We start from the raw sequence: 6,956 nt of genomic DNA on the forward strand, positions 1-6,956 counted from the left end.
AGTGCAATGGCACGATCTAGACTCACTGCAATCTCTGCCTCCTGGGTTCAAGCAATTCTCCTGCCTCAGCCTCCCGAGTAGCTGGGATTACAGGTGCCTGCCACCATACCTGGCTAATTTTTGCATTTTTAGTAGAGATAGGGTTTTGCCATATTAGCCAGGCTGGTTTTGAACTCCTGACCTCACATTATCTACTTGCCTACTTGCTTCTCAACATGCTGGGATTACAGGCATGAGCCATTGTGTCCAGCAGAATTTTTTTAAATGACCCTAAAAGAACAGACAACAAAAGCAAAAATAAACTAATGGAATTTGATTAAACTGTAAAGTTTCTGCACAGCAAAGGAAACAATAAACAAAATGAAAAGATAACTTATATAATGGGATAAAAATATTTGTATACAATGTATCTGATAAGGGGTTAAATCCAAAATACACAAGAAACTCAACTCAATAGCAAGAAAACAACCCAACTTTTAAAATGGGCAACAGTGCTAAATGGACATTTCTCAAAAGACATAAAAATGGCCAACAGGTATATGAAAAGGTGCTCAACATTATTAATCATCAGACAAATGCAAATCAAAACCACAACGAGATATTACCTCACATCTGTTAGAATCTATCATCAAGAAGACAAAATATAACAAGTGTTGGTAAGGATGTAGAGAAAAGGGAATCCTGGTCCACTGTTAGTGGGAATGTATACTGGTAAAGCTATTATGCAAAATAATAACCAAAAGAAAGGAAATCAGTATATCCTCAAAAAATTCAAAATACAACTATGATATGCTCCAACAATCCCACGTCTGGCTATATATCCAAAGGAAAAGGAATCAGTATCTCAGATATCTCTACCCCTATGTTCACTGCAGCACTATTCACAATAGCCAACAGACAGAATCAAACTACCATCAGTGATAGGTAAAAGGATAAAGAAAATTTCACACACACACACACACACACACACACACACAGAGGAATATTATTCAGCCTTATAAAAAAGGAAAATCCTTTCATTTTTAACAACATGTATGAATCTGGAGGACATTATGCTAAGTGAAATAAGCCAGACACAGATGGATAATTACTGCATAATCTCACCTATGCATGGCAACTAAAAAACTCAAACTCATAGAAACAGAGAGTAGAGTGGTGGTTGCCAGGGACTGAGGGATTGGGGAAATGGGAGGATGTTGGGCAAAGGATACAAAGTTTCAGATATGCAGAATGCATAAGTTTTGGAGACCTAATGTATAGCATGATGATTATAGTTTATAATAACGTACTGTACATTTGAAATTTGCTAAGAGATTTGATCTTCAGTGTTCTCACCACACACATACAGAAAAGGTACTATGTGAAGTGTGATGGAAATGTAAATTAGGTTTACTGTGGTAATCATTTCATGGTATATATATGTATCAAAATATGATACTTATGCCATAAATATATATAATTTTTATTTGTCAAAAACACCTCAATAAAGCTGGAGGGAAAAGACATCTAACAGTATTTTCCAAGCCCAGTGGTAAGGACCTTCATATATTTATCTCTTCAATTTTCATGAAATCCCTAGGATGATAAAGAAATTTTGTTTTTGCTTTTGTTTTTCCTGGAAAAGGTTACTGTGGTGGGGAATTCCCCTAAGGAAGAAACAGAATTTCTTCATTTCCTTGCTGGAAATTATTATCAATTGGTCAACATCCTTTTCTGGGGGCTCCCTGTATCCCTTGTGTTCTGAGTGCCAAGGCTTCAGTGAAATGTATTACTAGTAAGTACTGAACTGGAAAGTCAGAAAGCCTGGGTTCTAGTCATGCTCTGCATCTAACTAGCAATATCAGCATGGACAGTCAATTAACATTTCCCTTTCTCTTGGTATCTACATTTATCTGCAAGATAAAGTGATGAGGTAGACCTTTTGGTCTCTAAGTTATCTTCCACTTTTGACATTCTCTGAGTCACACAGCCTCTACCACTCTGGTCTCATGTGGATGCTATAATTCAGACCTCATTAGCTTGTCCCTCAAGGAAGGCTTAAACTGTGTCACAGGGGCAGAAATGAGAAAGTCATTCAATACAATGTCTTCCTAAACACAAATGTTTTGACAAGGAGGAAGGAGAAATGGGATGGCAGAGGTAGAGGAGTGACTGGCCACTCTGAAGGACAGGCAGGCAGGGAATGTCTATTCATTCTTAGTGAGTGAATGACAACGTGCGGCAGGAGTATAGAGAACAGGAAAGGGCTGCTATTTACCTGGTTTCCACAGAAATCCTAGTTTCTGGAGAAGGTAAGGGGAGGAAAGACAGAATGATATGGTGAGAAGGGTGCTGGTAACAGGGTAAGGAACCTCTAGTTTTAACCCTATATTATATAAGTCATTTCCACTGACTGGGTCTCAACTGCTTTATCCGTTAAGTGGTGTTCAGTAGCAGATGATCTGGAAGATTCCTTCTAGGTCTCTGATAGTCTAATGGATACTATCAGCTGCTACTGTTTCTTTACATTGGCTTGACATTTGTTTTTCTTTCTTTCTCTCTCTCTCTCTCTCTCCCTCTCTCTCTCTCTCTTTCTTTCTTGTTTTCTTTTTGACAGAATCTTACTCTGTTGCCCAGGCTGGAGTGCAGTGGTGTGATTTCAGCTCACTGCAATCTCCACCTACCAGATTCAAGCAATTATCCTGCCTCAGCCTCCTGAGTAGAAGGGATTACAGGCATGTGCCACCATGCCTAGTTAATTTTTGTATTTTTATTAGAGACAGGGTTTCACCATGTTGGCCAGCATGGTCTCAATCTCCTGACCTTGTGATTTGTGCACCTAAGCCTCCCAAAGTGCTGAGATTACAGGTGTGAGCCACTGCGCCCAGTTGTAGACCCTATCTTCATGAAGTTTATGTTCTACTTAGGAGAGAGAAAAAATTAACAAGTAGATAAACACTCAAGACAGTGATATACATTATTATATACTTCAGAAAAAATAAAATGGGGTTAAGGAGTGAGTAACTGAAGGAAAGGATGAGACACGAATGTTCCGGGAAGACCTCTCAGAGGAAATGACATCTGTCAGGAAGGAGTAGACATGGGAAGATCTACGAGAGGCATTCTAGGCAGAGGAGAGCAAAGACCCTATGACAAGAACTAGCTCGGCATGTTTTAGAAAGAGGAAAGGCCAAGGTGGCTGGAGGTGAGCAAGACAGAGAGCACGACTGAAGAGGAGAGGTGGGGTCAGATCTCATAGGTCTTTGTGCTCTGACAAATTTTATTCCCTCAGCAATGGGAAACCACTGATGGGTTTTAAGCAAGAAAGAATATGATCTATGGTGCTGGTTTTAAAAGATCCCCTTTGCTGTGTAGAGAAGAGATTGTCAGTGAGCAATGGCAGAAGCAGGGAGACCAGTAATGACATTTATCCAAGTGATGGTGAAAGACAGCCAGACAATTTGTGGTAGTGGAAATGAAGAAAAGTAACTCAAATTTAGGATCTATTCTGGAGGACATGTGGATTAAGTAAAATAATCTATGTAAAACTTAGCACAGTTGGATACTTGGTGCAGTACCTGACAGAGGGGCTCAATTAAATGACTATTATGATCTGATATAGCAGGCCAGTCACAATTCCATAGGTCAGAGAAATCTGGCAAATACTTAGGTCATAGACCTAATGTGTAGGTTAGCAAACTGGTTCAACCACTCATTTATGTGCCACTTGTGTAAATCACATTTGGGACCTCAGTTTCCCTATTCATGAAATGAGGAGTAAATGAGATGTACTCTAAGGTAGCTGCCACGGCTAGCTTTTTATGAATCATTTTTATGGTATATATTTATTAGGATCCCATCAGAAAAGCAGTCACAGCTGGGCATGGTGGCTCATGCCTGTAATCCCAACATTTTGGGGGGCTGAGGAAGGTGGATCACCTGAGGTCAGGAGTTCGAGACCAACGTGGCCAACATGATGAAGCCTCATCTCTACTAAAATACACAAATGAATTGAGCGTGGTGGTGTGTGCCTGTAATCCCAGCTACTTGGGAGGCTAAGGCAGGAGAATCGCTTGAACCCGGGAGGCAGAGGTTGCAGTCAGCTGAGATGGCGTCCTTGCACTCCAGCCTGGGCAACAAGAGCAAAGCTTTGCATAAAAAAAAAAAAAAAAATAGCTAGAGAGATAGATAGATAGATCTCAAATAAAAAGTTGTACATATTTTTGGGATACAAGTTATAGTTTGATACATATATACAATGTATAATGTTCAAATAAAGATAATTGGGATATCCATCACCTCAAATATTTGTCATTTCTTTGTGTTGAAAACATTATAATCTTTCCCTTCTAGTATTTTCAAATATACAATAAACAATTATTAACTATAATTTTCCTCCTGTACTATCAAACACCGGAACTTATTCCTTTTTTGTTTTTCATGGTTTCAATGGACACTTTTATCGTTTATTTAATGGATTATCAATTTCACCTCCCTACCTACAAATGGAATTTCATCTTGTTTCCACACTGAGTAGTCAGTGACAAAGCTAATCAGAATAAGCTACATAAAAAGAGAACTAAGTTAACACAGCTCACTAACAGGCAAAATATAAATGTATGCACTCTATAAAGCACAATGGTTTAGTCACTAAGAAATTCAAATGGGATCTTGAAGAATGTAGGCATATCCAGGTACAGTAGAGATGAGCTGAGATGCTGTGCAACTGTTTAAGGGTTCCTGGCACTGCATCTCTTGGCCACTAGCTGAATCTTGACATGGAAGGTTTTGGCTAATGCCACATTGAGATGAAAAAAAAAATGCTAAATTGACTTAGGGGCTGTGCATAGAAACTAAAAGGCAGGAAAGTACTAAATATTGCTGAAAGCATCCACCCCAAGAAGGACTTTACCTTCCAGGAGCTCTAAACTGGCACCATCCCCAAATGCTCACATGGCTGACTTTATCCTCTGCGTTCCATTTGGCACAGCAAGTGGCAGTGTCTCCACCACCTATGATGGTGATGCAGCCCCTAGAAGTAACTTTTACCACCTTGTCCATGAGGGCTTTGGTTCCCCAGGCAAAACCTTCCCATTCAAACACCCCCCAGGACCATTCTACACAATCTGCTTAGCCCGAGTGACAGCTTCAGCACACTTTTGCTGCTTTCAGGACCACAGTCCAAGCACATCCAGCCAGCAGGTATGCCAGAAGCCACAGTGGCTTGGCCAGTCTTGGCATTCTCATCCAACTTGTCAGCAGCGACAAAGTCAACAGACGAGGTAATCTTCACACTATTCTTCTCAGCTTTGGACATTAGGTCTTTGACAATCTTGGCTCCCTCCTCATCAAACAGAGAAGTGCCAATCTCCATGTTGCTGAGCACCTTAAGGAAGGTAAAAGCCACTCCACTACCAATAATCATCTCATTGGCTTTGTCGAGCATATTACTGATCAGCTGGATCTTGTCTGCAACTTCAGCTCTGCCCAGGATGGCCACGTAGGGCCTCTCTGGGCTCTCCAAGGCCTTAGTAAAGAAGTTCAGCTCCTTCTTCATCAAAAACCACCAGCCTTCTGTGGCAGATTGACTCCTACCATGGACCTGCGGGCTCTGTGAGCAGTACCAAAAGCATCATTAACATAGACATCCCCTGGCTTGGAAAGTGAAGCTCAGAAAGCTTCTATTTTGGCTGGATCAGCTTTAACCTTGTTCCCAGAACTATCTTTTCCCTTCCCTTCTTCCTCCACATGAAAGCGGAGGTTCTCCAGCAGCATGACAGAACCAGTAGCTGGGTTGGCACAGGCTTTCTCCACTTCTGGGCCTACACAGTCCTTCAAGAACAGAACATCCTTGCCCAGCAGAGATTTGAGTTCTACAGCAACCGGCTCTAAGGAGTACTTGTCAGGCATAGGGACACCATCAGGACCGCCTAGGTGGCTCCTAAGAACTACTGACTTGGCTCCATTGTCCAAGCAGAATTTGATGCTTGGGACAGCAGCCTTAATCCTCTGGTTGGTTGTTATCTGGTTGTTCTTCATAGCAACATTGAAGTCGACTCTCACAATGACCGGATTCCCTTTCACGTCTAGCTTGTCCAGCATCACCTTGTTAGAAAGAGACACGTTGGAAATACAGCGTGGAGAGAGGCTGGTGATTCAGACAGCAAGGGAGCTGGCTGCAACATGTGCTTGGGAGGCTTGCAGAATCAGAACTTACTCCTTCTAACTGTATTTTTATACCCATTAATCAGTTTATCTTCATCACCCTCTCCCTCTTTCCTTCCCAGCCCCTGGTAGTCACTTCTATCCACTACCTCTATGAGATCCTTTTTTTTTTTCTTTTTTTGAGATGCAGTCTGCTCTGTCACCCAGGCTGGAGTGCACTGGCGCAATCTTGGCTCATGGCAACCTCCGCCTCCCAGATTCAAGTGATTCTCCTGCCTCAGCCTCCTGAGTAGCTGGGATTATAGGCACACGCCCAGCTAATTTTTGTATTTTTAGTAGAGATGGGGTTTCACCAAGTTGGCCAGGCTGATCTTGAACTCCTGACCTCATGATCTGCCTGCCGTGGCTTCCCAAAGTGCTGGGATTATAGACATGAGTCATAGCCTGGCTAGAAATCCAATTTTTTAAGCTCCCACATATGAGTAAGGACATGTAATGTTTGTCTTTCTGTGCCTGGCTTATTTCAGTTAACCTAATAACCTATAGTTCCATCCATGTTGCTGCAAATGACAGGACTTCATTTTTTTTATGTCTGAATAATATTCCATTGTGTGGATACACCACATTTTCTTTTTCCATTAATCTGTGAATGGACACTTAGGTTCATTCCATATCCTGGCTACTGAAAATAGTGCTGCAATAAACATGTGAAGGCAGATATCTTTGATATACTGATTTCCTTTCTTTTGGTTATACACCCAGCAGCGGAACTGGTGGATCATATAGTAGTTCTACATTTTTTTTTTTTTTTT

General features: G+C 41.3%; 1 pseudogene; it reads right to left on the reverse strand.

The window, feature by feature from the left end:
* Positions 1-4,544: 4,544 nt before the first annotated feature.
* Positions 4,545-6,956, reverse strand: part of LOC108290726 — an 18,059-nt pseudogene continuing 15,647 nt past the window's right edge.

Source organism: Cebus imitator, unplaced genomic scaffold (genome assembly GCF_001604975.1).
Source record: "Cebus imitator isolate Cc_AM_T3 unplaced genomic scaffold, Cebus_imitator-1.0 Scaffold442, whole genome shotgun sequence".
NCBI lineage: Eukaryota > Metazoa > Chordata > Mammalia > Primates > Cebidae > Cebus > Cebus imitator.